At 36.1% G+C, this 13,974-nt stretch overlaps 1 protein-coding gene across 4 annotated transcripts in view; it reads right to left on the minus strand.

The window, feature by feature from the left end:
• Window positions 1–13,974, minus strand: part of LOC129749654 (homeobox protein prospero) — a 246,547-nt gene continuing 232,573 nt past the window's right edge. For all 4 annotated transcript variants that reach the window (XM_055744859.1, XM_055744929.1, XM_055744720.1 and 1 more), the window contains one exon: window positions 1–13,974. This exon is cut by the window's right edge and continues 24,101 nt beyond it. The gene's annotated coding sequence lies outside the window, so the exon portion shown is untranslated.

Below are 13,974 nucleotides of genomic sequence, written 5' to 3' on the forward strand. Positions count from 1 at the left end.
TTTTTTTTCTTCGAATTTCGCATTTATTTTTCGCTTCTGCGTTCAGCCTCAATGTTTCAAGGTTTACCTTGTTGTTTCGTTTTGACCGTGGATCTTAATTTTTTTTTATCTGTTCTAGTCGTATTTTCTGCTTACTCAATTCTTTTTCGTGCTCTCTACCTCTTTTCAGTTGTTCTTTGCTTTTATTTCTTTTCTTCGATTTGATGTTCATGTTTCGCGCTTTGTTGCGTTGCGTGCTCAAAGGATTATCTGTCTCTTTTTTTCGCAATTGTGTTTTGGTTTTGTTTTCCTCTTGTTTTTGAAACGGTTTTATTATGTGCGTCAACCACTTGTAGGTATTGTTTTAGTTTTATTTTGTTTTTTTTTTATTCGTTATTTTTATTGATAATTTTTTTCCTCTAGAAATCGACCTTTATAATACAGTTTTGTTACTTTTTTACAATTTTCTGTAGATTCTTTTGTCTGTTTTCGCATATGACTAGTTTTTCTTGCTCATTTTTGGGGGTTTTCCTTAAATTTTATTTATAATTTTGATAGAAATTTTGAGAAACAATATTCTCAAACGTAAGAATGTATGTTCATGGTTTTTTTTGTTATATATATCGCTTAAGGTTACATCGTTCAACAAAATCTGTTCCTTTTGTTATCGTTTGTTTTCATGATGACTCTTTGTTCAACATTTTGTTTTCAATTTCTTTTATACTAGATTTCTGATTTAGTCGTAGTGTTTCTTCATTTTACAATGATACCTTTACTAAACGCATGAAAAAAACAGAACATTTTTCTGCCATAAAAAGTAAGATACTTTCCGTTTTTGTACGTTTTGTTTTTGTCCCGCGAACGATTGGTCGGCTCTGCTGCTGCCACGTTATCGTTTTTCTAATCTTCTTTTTTCGAAAGTTCTCGTTTTTCTCAGAATGTTAGATTTTCGTTTATTTTCAGGAAATTAACTTGTTTCGAAAGTTCAATCTGAAGTTTGCCGCCCAGGATCTGGTTGACGGGTTCCAGTTTTCCTGTTTTAGGTGTTTTTTTTTTCTTCTTTCGTATAATGATCATTGTTTTGTTACATCACCATGTCAAATTAGCATTGGGATTTTTGTCTCTCAACAGTTTCGTTTTTTTTATTTTTTCTTCAAATAAAATATTTCATAATAGTTCGATTTTTGTTAAAATTATCGCTGCCGAACTGGAATATATGGAAATATTCATTTTGTTTGTTGCTTTTTCGTGTCCTTCTCGTGTAACGAGAATGTAGAAGCCCTAAACGGTGCATTCGAGGAATTGACGAAAGTCGTATGTTGTCAAGCTACGAATAATGCTGAAGAATGTTACTTTTTGGTTCCACACTGCGATGTTTTATATACATTGAATAAAATGGTTCGATTTTTAAATTTAGTTTTCGAGTATGATAATATTTAATGGCCTAAATGTATGTTTTCTGTACTTTAAATTAGAGCATCCTTGCCGAAAGTTTACATTTTTACAATTCCTTTATCTAAAAATTTATCTATCTTACTGGTTTGCCTCAATATGGTTTAGGATAGGATTCTGTCTGGTTTCATAAAGTTATTTTACACCAACGTTTACAAAATATTGATATAAAAATACTCTTTTTGGTTAGGATTTTTACAGGTTTGAGTTGTTGTGTTCTAAAATGTTTTTTTTGGTTTACTTTTACGTTGTAGTATATTCGTAGTGTGTTGCTATTGATAAAACAGCATTCCTTTGAGCGTTGACAACGTACGGCAGTCGCCCTTTTTCCGAATCACTCACGTGGCTGCAATCATACCGCCTAATTTAGTTGTTTTCTCATTGAGAGCTACCCATTTGGAGTGTAGCCGTTTGCTTAGGGCTTGCTTAGGGACTTGTTTTTTTTTTGTTTCATTTTTAGTTGCGCAGTAGTTTTTCGCTTGGTCGTATTTGGTTTTCTAAACGATGTTTGGTTTCAAAGTTTCCCAAATGTTAAACTTACTACCATCTTTTGATCGAAAATTACAACCGAAGTGAACAGAAAGTGTTTGATGATTTCGTTTGAATGACTTTATTTTTATTTTTTGGATTTGTTGGAGCCAAACTTTTTTGTTATCTTCTGTTTGTTTTGGTTACTGCGCAATGTTTTGTCAAAATTTCCAAAAACATAACATAGTGTTGTTGTTTCTTCCATTAAGATGTTTGCTAGAGTTAACTTATCATTCCTCGCTTGATGGTTTTTAATAATCTTTTAAGCTTTCCCATATCCCTATAATTTGTGATTTAAACCGTTAAGAAATTTATAACGCATAAGATATGAAAATAGAACTCAAACTAATGGTGAAGAAACTAGTCTACAACCGAGCTCAGTGTTGAACTTTTGGAACGCAAAATTCATTCAAACAAAGGGAAAAGAATCGGACGTTCTTTTTTTTTGCTTCACACTTTATCGAAATTCTATACTTTTAAATCTTACAAAACATATCGATAAACTTGAATCCGTCATCTCAAAGGGTTGCCAGGTCGATGTGTGGTTTGCTTTCGAAACAGTCCCAGATTGAAAAAATGTAACTAATAAGTAATCAGTCCAAATTTTATGAACAAATTGTTGGCTTGCTTTTTGGTTTTGTTTTCTTTTTCTCTGTGAATGAATTTTGGTTTGTTTTGTTCCGCATGTTGTTTTAACTAGTAATATTGTTCTCAAAAATTTATCCCTTTTTGCCTGGAATGGGCCGCACTATTGTAAACCTGTCTATTGTTAGTGTTGAGTAGGTCAAACACCAGAGAGTGGTATTGAACTTTTGCTCGAGTCAAACTGTGGGTTTTAAATCAAATGTTTTTTTTTCCCCAAATCATTGACCATCTCGTTCTGACGACTTAGCGTGATAAGTTCTTCGATTTTTCAGCGATAATTTTCTTTTGTCCTTTTTACCTAAGGATATTTTTTTTTGTTCAAAGCTGTGTTGTTTTCATTTTTTCAAACAGTCGGTATAGCCCCCTCTTCTAGGATGTGTTGAACGCCCAAATATTTTCAAGATATGGTTAAGCTTCAAGAAAATTCCCGTTCAAAAATTTCAGGACTTTTTTCGACACTAAGGCTTGTTAACAAAGGTTAAAATCCAGTAGTCGTTTGGTTGAACTAGCTTGAAAATTTAAACACCTTTCCCGAACCCTTTTTTTCAGAACATGAATCGAAACTGCTAACAAAATACAATTCAAATGAGGGTTTCAATTACCGAAACCAGATTTTTATTATAAATTTGAAGGTAATTGGAATTTTTTCAGAAAAAGAAGCTGAACTCAATCGTGCAAAACGCATTAAATTGTTTTGTGTAAGTCGGTCCATAAAACCAGTTTCATCTGACCTTTAGACCTTTTTTAGAACTAGCCCATTCCTTAGGTCCAAAACTGATGAGATATGGAACCAATTTGACGTACAGTGCGACATCTTGAAAAATGCGAAAATTTCTGGAAGTCTGTTTGGGTTGTTTTTATACATTTTTGAGGATAATTTTTTGTGAGTGTATTAGCTCTAACCTTCATCTGTCAATTGACGTAAACAATGCAGAAGTATGGTATCCGCTATATCGGCAAGATGTACACAAAAGGTAGTGACCAGTTTGAATCTCGCCCAGAATCTTCCAGCGATTGTTTACCGCGTGAAAAGTTTTTTTTCCATGTCCACGGAAGCCGGATAGTTGAAGGCCACGGCCTGCACGTGGTGTAAAAATGCTGTAAAAATGGTAGAATCGGTCAAGGCGAAAGTGAAGCAAAATCTAGTGGTATCAATCCGGAGGCTGGCTGAGGAAGCGAATATCTCAAATTCTTTCATGCATCGATAGGTCAAAGATGAGTTCAAAGCATCATCAAGGGCATGAGCAAAGCACCATTTGATAAAAGAACGAAATAAAGCACTGTGGCTTAAGCGCCCGGAGCGATTGCTTTCTAAGCGGCGAGAAACTTTTTTCGGTTGATCCGGTGTCCAATTCACGTAAGGATCGGCATATTTTACCCCTGAAGGTTGAGGATGTTCCAGAGAGTGTAAAATACAAGTTTACTAACAAGAATCCTAGAATCACGAACATTTTGAAGAATCAGGTGCTACCGTGGATTTGGGCGAACTACAGCAAACCCGAGAATGTTGTTTTCCAACAAGATGGAGCCCTTGCCATACCTTAAAAACGGACCCAAACCTGAGTGGAGGAAAAAAACGAAGTTTCTGACTAAGGATCTTTGGCCTCCTAACAGTCCGACTATTTCACTATTTGATCAAGCAAAGACCTACGAATCCTCTCAGTCAACAAGCGCTTCTCTGAAGGCTTTCATCTTTAAGACGTGGGCTTCAATGTCACTCGTTGGACTATTTCTTGCACCGGATTCTTTTTTAAACGATTGTTTTGTACGTGTATAAAAAAAACCGTTTAAACGAAGATCAGTCTATCATGGAGATTTTTTCAACCCTACGTCAACTTTCTTTTCTCAGAAGTGTTTACGTGATTAAAAAACCAATCAGCTACCGGTTTTTCGGCCGTCCTCCGATTCTTGGATCCATTGGTAATTTTAAATAACCTAAATCTTATATTATTATCAAATCATTGTTCTTACATCACAGGTGCAACCTTGTAAATAATGGCTACTTCGGAGAAAAAGTCCAGGCGTTCCTTACGCTGGAGATGAAAATTGAAATCCTCGACTGCCTTGCTCAAGGCGCAACTCCGGTAGTAATAAGCAGAAAGTTCGCTGTAAATTACGCTGCAGTAAAAACAGTCAAAAAGAACGAAAAAAGAATCCGTGATGCAGTGTCGCTCGTGATCCCGCAATCGAAAAAATGGAAAAGGATCGAGGACCATAACCAAAAGAGGGTTCCGTTGAATGATCCAATCATTCGGGAAAAAGCACGAAAACTGCACAGCGCCCTCGTCCAACAACTGGAATCGTCTTCGAGTGATGGAATCAAGTCGTTTAAGGCTCGTGCCGGTTAGTTCGCCGGATTTCTTAAGCGATATTCTCTCCATAAGGTAAAGCTCCGGTGAGGAAGCGCTTCAGCAGACGAAGCCGCCGCAAGAAATTATCTGGCAGAATTTTCTACCGTAATTCGGGAGGGAGACAACAATGCCCACCAGGTTTTCAACGGGGATTAATCAGATCTGTTCTGGAAGCGCATGCCGACTAGAACTAGAATCGATCTGGCCAAAATCGATAAATCGACAAACGGATTTTAAGCTGCGAAGTGCGCGAGTGCATCGGGAGACCATCTTTTTAAGCCACTTTTGATCAATGGATCTTTTCGTCCTCGTGCCTTGAAGGGCATGGATTTTGATCAGCTTACGGTACATTGGTTAGCTAACCAAAAAGCATGGGTCACGCAAATCGTTTTTAGACAGTGGTTCGAAGAAATGCTCGTCCCTGAAAATCAAGCCTATTTGGAGACAAAGGGAAAACAGTTTTATGATTTTCTAATGGTTGACAATGCCCCTGGTCATCCTACGCTGGAACATTCGAATGTGAAAGTGGTATTTTTACCACCAAACACAACATCGTTGATCTAGCCTTTTGACCAGGGCATAATAGCATACTTCAAGAAGCTGTTCATAGGCAGGACGAAGCAATTTGTTTTGGAAACGATCGAAAAGGATCCGACACTGACCGTTCCAGAAGCTTGAAAGTTTTCATTATGAATGAGAATTATTTTCCTGGCTCATGTCATTGGTGGCGATGGTTTCGATGATATGGCTGAAGAGAATGTTTCAGAATTGTTACAGGAAACCAGTGCTTGCGGATAAGGATGGACTGGAAGAGCTGTTGGGAAACCATTTTTTAGAAAACGATCCTGTCCCGATATGAGCTAAGTCGTTCTATAACGATATTCAATATTGCATGGCAAGGTACAAGGAACTTCAAAAATCCTTGAACAGTTGATGAATAACCATGGATTGTTTTTTCGTTTTGATATTAATAAGCTGTTTTTATATATAAGTTTAGTCAACTCTTTCTTGACAGATTATAAAAATTTGAATGTTGAAAAACGCATTTTAAAATTTGTCTGTTTTTCGATTGTCACGGATTATCCGTAAAATGTGTTAGTGAAAAATCTGGCCCATGATTCTATGAATAAAGTTTTTATTTATTGAACTTTGCAAGTGGTTTGAAAAATAACTCAAAATGACAAGAAACTGATTTGAAAATATGTAGACCCAAATTACGGATGTTCCGGAACTATAAAAGGTGGGCTGAATGTTCTGAACGGTCCTGAACATTTCAAGATCATGGTCATGTTTAACCGCATCGTTTTTTCACCTTTTTGTGAAGCTAAATCTAGTTCCTCTTGTTGTTGCTGTAAATCGTTTTATTTCGAGAAAATCGTTAAAAACATCGTTTAAATTAAAATTGTGTTAAATAAGACCGTTTAAAAATGAACCCAAGAATAGACCACGGATACAGATGCTAATCCTAGATAATACAATGCTCTTCACATCACTCAACAGAGATCGTTTATTCCTAAAACATAAATTCCAATAATTTATTCAAGATGTACTAAATTAAATTTGGATTTTGAAATATGATTTTAGTTCCGTGATTATTTTTTTTTGTAATTTTCCAAACATTCCGGTCTCTATATAATTTCGGCCAAACAATATTATTTTGATTGTAATTTATGTCTCTACGAGATCCATTGATCGCAATCACTTCCAGTTTTCTGAAGCTGGTTTTCTTTTTTCCCATAGAACAGTTGCTTACAGTTTATTCACAAACACTGTTCACAATGACCGGTGTCAATTCTCAGCAAATGTCAAACTAGATGAAGTCAATGGTTGCTCTATTGATCAAATGGTCGCTTTTACATAGGAATTTAGAACTTTTCGAATCTCAATAATTTAGATCCCATCAATGGTTCGACGGTCTTACTTTGTACCCTGTGGGAAAGTATGACCCTGAAACCATTTCGGATGATGATGATGACCAAGCATCCAAATAGCATTTGAACATTAAAATCGAATAAACTTGAAACCCACAATCTCCCGGCAAAAGTCGAAGCTTCTCCGAAGGAAGCGAGAACACCACTCTTCAGCGTTTATATGAGCTGGAGTTGCACAAAATTAACCGTTTGCTATTGTTGTTTCCTGTGTTTGAGTTTTATTTTCAACCGTTTCTCTGTTTGTATTTGCGATGGTAAGAGTAGTTAGTATCCATTGTCAATTATGTTTGCTGTTCTATTTCACGTTTTTTTGCTTCTGTTATTGTTGTTAGATTAATACACATTTTGTAAGTAGAGTTTTTTTTTGTTCTCTGCATCTGCTGATTATACTAATCGTCGGATTTTGGTTTTTGCTTATGATATTCAAACTGTTTGGATGTGGATTTGCAATATTTAAAATCTGGTTTTCTGATACGATAGACTCGACACATTGATATAAGTGGCTCTCCCTACTTGAGAGGAACCATTTTTATGGGTATGTTGCAATCAAAAAAGAAAACATTTAAGAGCATTGAAAAATCGCCAAAATTGTTCTTTTTTGTTCAGTTATATAGTTCATGTTGTTTTGATTTCCTTTTTTTTTGTTTGGTGCTCATTTTAAGTACTCAATAAGCATTATTTTTCCAAATGTGTCACCATTCTACCCAGAATGGTAGATTGTGAATCCAACGAAAAAAAGTACGAAATCAATGCTTTTCATTTCCGGAAGGTGTTGGTAGAAAACATAATCCAATTTTGCTCGTAAGCGTGTCATTATTTCCAGCATTTACTGTTTCGATTTTTTTTGTCAAGAATTTTGGCACAAATGTTTCTTTTCTCGCAAAAGATTTTCAACTACATTTCTTTTGAGTTTTTCTTTCATCTGCTTGGTTTTCTTCACTATAATCTGCATTTATCTGAAATATTTTTAGGTACTTTATCCTATTTCAACTTAAAAATATATTCTCCGATGAGAAAAATCCCGCACCGGAGAGTTTTGTGTGTGTTTGGTATATAAAAATGAAAATCGGTAAATAATCATGTGTGTTAAGTATTTACATTCAAACTCCAGCTGGCGCTCTCGTAATATGTTCACCGGTTCTCCCAATTGGCCTTTTCCTGTTATCCCGGAAGAAAAAGATCGGTTATGTTCTTCGAAGTACGGGATCCAGGGATGCCAAACCGTCTGTCATACTGATCATCTCATCTCCCGGTTCGACTGAGCTGGAGTTGTTAAACAAATTAAAGAAATTATTAAGAAACGCGTACCCATGCCCACTGGGCGAGAAACCTGGCCTCGACTCGGCCGTGTGGAGATATTGCTGTTATTGTTTCTTCGAATGCGTTGATTCTTCCACATTTGTTGTCTCTCGCGTGATGGAAACGGGTACTTTCCTGGTCTATTGTTGTCGTACATAGCATAAACATTTGCTGTTTGTGGGATTGTTTGTATTTTTTTTGTAAGTTTTTTTTTTAAATCTCGAGTTTCTATTGGTTTTGATGACTGAGCATCTTGGTAATTTCGCATTCTGGTTTCGGTTTTGGGATGTGTGTCCGCGCTTTTCCTCGCTTGCTGTTGTTCCTCTTGTTCGCTGCTTCGGATTGATTCTTCCCGCGTGTTGTTTCCTCCGTGTCGTCAAATGTGGAACTGCGCCGAGAACATCTTAAACCCGTGGCTAAATCTGTGTGTTGTGGGTATACGAGTTTGGTTTTTCCTTTCACTGATTATGTTTCAACTATTGCTGCTTCGGTTATGCCTCTCACAAAACTTTCTATTGAAAAAAATTATGGTGATTACGTATGACTGAAAAAGAACTCAAAATTCCCAAGTAGTACCGAAAATATTTGTTTTTTGTTTGTTTGTTTTTTTTTTTCAATTATTTTCGCTGTTGGTTGTCACTGATCGTATCGGTTGTTGCCAATGCTCTGTTGATACGCTTGTTGATGTAGTTGTTATTGTAGCTGCTGTTGGCTGCTCTTTCACTTGATACAATATAATAGAGCCATCAAAACACTAGTAATACATTTTCGTATGTTTGTGTATGTGTGTTCTACAGACATTCAGTGTCACGCTTTCCAAATAGTGCCAAATTGTGCCAAAATCGTTCCCGGATCGTTGGATTGACAAGGTGGTGGTGGTGGTGGAAAAGAATATGATGGAAATAAGCTTTTAACTTTCTTGATTTCATTTTTGGATGTATTTTTGCCTGTTTTGTTTTGGTAAAGTATTTGAATAGTTTTCTTTTGCTGTAGAAGCGTGCATGGAATTGAAGTTCTCTTTATGTAATTTATAGTCATTTACTGGCTGGTTTTGTTCTTTTTTTCTTCTTTTAGGTATCGATTTTGAGTACTCATTTTTCTTTCTGCTGTAGGTTGTCTTTTGCTGAGAAATAATTTTGGATATTTCTGATTATTTGATACTATTTACTGCTTTTGACTGAGTTTATTTCATTCTGTTTTGCATTTAAATAGAGAATAAATACATATGCGCGTGTGTTTGTGTGATTGTGTGTGATTAAAATTAGATTACAAAAAATAAATACTGCGCAGCACTGACCGCAGACCGAGTGTCCAAGCAGTGAACGGGTGTCTAGACCAGTTATAGGAATCATCAAACGAGTCAATCCGGTCCTAATCCAAGTGCATCGTAATGCAATCTAACCCATTCCTTTTACCATTTTTCCCCAAACGGTATTGGCAGATCCCGATGAAGTTGTTCCCCAAAAATGCCTGAAAGTGGAGGAATTTCGCTTGTAGTTTTGAATTTAGTAAATCGCCCAAATTGGCACGTATCGAAAGATTGTTGCTGAAGCCGAGTCTAAATCGTTTTGCAATTTGCCACTGGAATACCGTCGATTCCACCTCATCACGGGTCCACCGAAGCCAGCATCAGTGTCCAAAAGCACTCCCTTAAATCTACTAAAGATAGTTTCTGGCCTAGCCCCGACTCTGCTCTTCCGTGCGCTCACTGGGTCAGGCGCGGTTTTGTTTTTTTCTTGTTTATTATTACTTTATAGTTGTAATTTGAATAATTGTTTGGAATTCTTTTTTTTTTTGCTTTGCTGCTTGTTGTGATATTTTGAATTATTTCAAAATGAAAACCTAGTTATTCTGTTCACATTAATTTGCATCAATTACAATTCGATTTCATCAATAGTAGTAGCTTTTAAGATTTTTTTTTTGTTTGTTTCTTCTGGTTTGTCCATTTTTCTTACACTTTTAAGTAAATTGACGATTCTTCAATACAAAATTTATTCCAGTGTCTGCTGAAAATAATTGCTGGCGCTCGAAAGTCCAGTGTTGCACTATCGTAAGTGAATTGAACTAAAACTGGAATCAAATCAACAAATATTCATTTACAACAAAATCGCTCAAATGCTCTTCGGGTTCAGGATATTCCCGACCGCGAAGAGCAGTAGCAATCCTAAAAAAACAAATTAAACTAATGTTTTGCCCAGTACTTTCGAGTGATAATGGTAACTGATATTACGGTTATGATCAACCAAGTGAGCAACAAATATTGGTATGCTTGTTTTTTTTTATTTTTGCTGTCCATTTATCTTCAATAGGAACAAACAGAAAAAATCCGTAAAACTAATGGTTACAAAAATTGTTAGTAGTTCTTACTATCAGAATCGCTTTCTCTGTTAGCCCGTTTGAATCTCCGACTCGTATCTAAGGAAAGCATAGTTTCAAAAAAGAAAGCTTTAACTGAAACATATACGCTTATTTCAGCGGCTCTGCTCAACGCCACTGCTGCTAAACGGATATAAGTTTTATGTTTTTTTTGCTGTCAATTATTTTATCATTTTATTTCTTGCAGTTTGATAAGTTTTTGGAAATTTTTCTTTTCATTTTGCTCACTATTTATTTTTAATGTTTGTTTTTCTTCCTTTCAGTGTTGATTACGTTCCCATTGTGAGATTGTGTTAGTGTGTTTTCATTCGTTTTGCTTCGTAATCGTCCTCGTTCGTCTTTCTGCGCTTTCTGTGTTTGTTGTTCCGGTTCTCTGCAGAAGAACTTTTCGATGGTAGTATGTCCTACCATATAATTTTCTGATGCTGTTGTTAGTTTAGTCATTTAACGGTTTCTCTGTTGTCTATTAATGAGATTTAATGGGTATGCGTGTGTATGTGTTTTTTTTTATTCAACTAAGAAAAATGAAAAACGTCATCAGGGTTGCGTCTTTTTCCTGCGGAGGACCACAACCCTGGACTGTTTCGATGGAAGTGTACTGGAAAAGGGACAAACTGATTCGCTTACAAATGGATTAGTAGATTTGGTAGCATGCTTACATTTTACATCATTTAGTTTTGTGTTTGTGTGTCTGTGTTCGTAGATTTGGTTAAATAACTGTTTTTTTTTATTTGAAATTCTACTTGCTATGCATGGTTGGTTTTCCTCGACTTACTTTGATTTCCTTTTATGCTGCGATGAGTTAATAGTTTGACGTACTGTGACAATAATACTGCTCGAATGTGCGCCAGACGTCCACACCAGTTCTGAGCAATCGTTGACGAGCAGTTACGTGAATGACAAACAAACGGCGGGTCACCATTTGAGTTATGGGCCCTGCGTTCTGTGTTTGCCATCTCCATGACAATTTGATACGTAACAGTTTAATTTTGAATTTTTCATTGTTTTGATAGTACCTTATGTTTAGTTGTCTTTTTTTTTGGTTTTTTTTATTGGCATGGTGCATACGACGTGTTATTTCTAAATATTCCTTCACGTTAGTTGCTGTTTCTGTAGTTTTTTTACTGGTGTGTGTATGTGTGAGAAACAAAAGAGTCCGGTTTTTGACTATTGCATTGTAGTGGTCGGTTTTGTTCACTTTTCGTGTTTGGTTGTATGTGGTTATGGATTTGACATCACAACGTAGAAAAACAACACCGGATCGCACACAAACAGCCGTACATTTTGGTGGGGCGAGAAGTCTATTAAATGGGCCCATTTTTATTTATTTTTTATTCTCTTTTTTTTGTATATAAAACTTATTTATTTACTTTTCTTTTTGTAAAAATCAACATTCTATATTTTTATTATTATTTTTTTCTTGAAGGCACTTTAGATCGGACGTTGTGGCCCAAGTTTGTGTTTTGCCGTGTAGTTTTTGGTTGTAAAATATTACAATTTTGGAGTAATTTTGTTTCGTGTTGATGGTGTGTTTCTATTGCAATTTCACTGCCAAAAGGTGTTTGCCTGATAGTATAAAACGTTGTCCAAACGTTATCCCCTTTACCGCAAAGTGTCAGGGATGAAACTCAAAAGTCTAAACATTGTTTTGGTTTTATTTCTTTTGGTTGCCTTCAGTTTTACTATTGCAAGAACGGTACTGGATTGTGTCAGAGATTAAAAATATGGCTATTTCAGTTTTGAGAATGTCCGGCTGTTTGTGTGAGTACGATCGCAACTGAACCTTGGTTGAGTGACGGGCGCTGTGGGGATTCCTCACTTTGGGAAACATTTATTGGCGACACTGTTTCGTTCCTGCTACATCATCCACCCACCCACGCCCGTCAGTTTTGTGTTGTTGTCATTCAAATTGAAGCTGTTATTTCGTCAAAATGATCATGAAGAGTGTTAGTTTGATCATGGGCTGGATTTTGATTTTTCCATAACGAACGATTTGCAACGAACACCGATACCGAGCACCGTGTATCGCCAATTCTAGAAATTTCCTCCTGAAGTTGAACGACAGGCGTCCATCGAAATAGGATTCCAGACATGCCAATATTACCAAACATTGAAATCTCTCAATTTTGTTCTGGTTTTGAAGCAACATAAACACGCTTGGACCATAATCAATCGCAAATCTTTGAAACAAAGAACACTTTATTGAAAAAAAAAATCGCATTGTATTGTTCTCTCAACATTAAAAAACTGAATTTAACTTTTTGTTTTTTGTTTTTATAAATTAAAGTTGTGAAACAATGCTGTTGTTTACTGAAAATCACTTTCAATTTTTTTTTTGCCAAAAATGTTTACGAAAACATATGATATGATCCTTGCTCATCCGTGAGCCGTGTTTGTTTACTTTGGGCCTGTCGCTGATTCGAATGTTGAAATTTTAACCGGTGCTCGAAGAATTTTGAATTTTGAAGAAAAATTTCCATTATGAAACGAAGATCTTCTTATTCGGTAAATTACTGACGAATCTAATGCAACAACTAGTAGCTGATTGACTGGCCAATCTGGTTTCCAATTGCTTTCGCGTGTGTTGGTCGAACATTTCATAATCATTTTTTTCGATAAATAATCCACTTTCAATTATGAACTTGCATACAATTTATGTGAACTGAATGTGAAAACCTCTAGAAACTAAGACTGTACAAAATTGTATAGTTTTCGCTAAACAGAAGAAGAACTTTGGAAACGATTCGTTGATAGCTTACATTTGTTTGAATTTTGAAGTTACTTTGGCGCTAGATCGTATAGGTTTTTTTTTTACAAAAATCCAGATTTTCGATTGTAGTTCTCCAGAATTAAAAAAAATGTTTAAGATGGAATTCACCTCCATTGTCTCTTTTGTAATCTAAACATCATTTTTGGTGAGACCAGTTTCTTTTAAATCCCCTATTAAATATATTCTAGCATTTTTCCCCAAACAACGAGTCGATTCAAAGTCCTTCAACAGTAAAGTCATCCCAACTGAGTCCATCAGTGCCTTCCGGGAGCGTTTCCGGGCGGCAAAGTGGCGCCCAAATCGGGTCAGCGATTGTGGCATCCTGTAAATCATAAATCTCAAATATTATTTCTCTGCTATTGTATACACTGGCTGTGTTAAATGTCAACTGCGTAAACCTTATAGTATCGAGCCTTAGCTCGTCTTGATAAACAACCGAAAACCTGTGTGTGAACTAAGGAGAACTAACAAACTGAAATATCTCTTCCGGCACGGTCACGAACCTTCCGACGACAGAGCCACCTGGAATGAACGCGGCCGGCCGTGCTCTTATTAAAAATTTCCGCCGGTTTCCAAAAGTTTTCTGCTTAAACGGTGGCCAAATGTTTGTTGTTTTAGAAATAACCGCTACCATGACTATTTT

The sequence above is a fragment of the Uranotaenia lowii genome, chromosome 1 (genome assembly GCF_029784155.1).
Source record: "Uranotaenia lowii strain MFRU-FL chromosome 1, ASM2978415v1, whole genome shotgun sequence".
NCBI classification, from domain to species: domain Eukaryota; kingdom Metazoa; phylum Arthropoda; class Insecta; order Diptera; family Culicidae; genus Uranotaenia; species Uranotaenia lowii.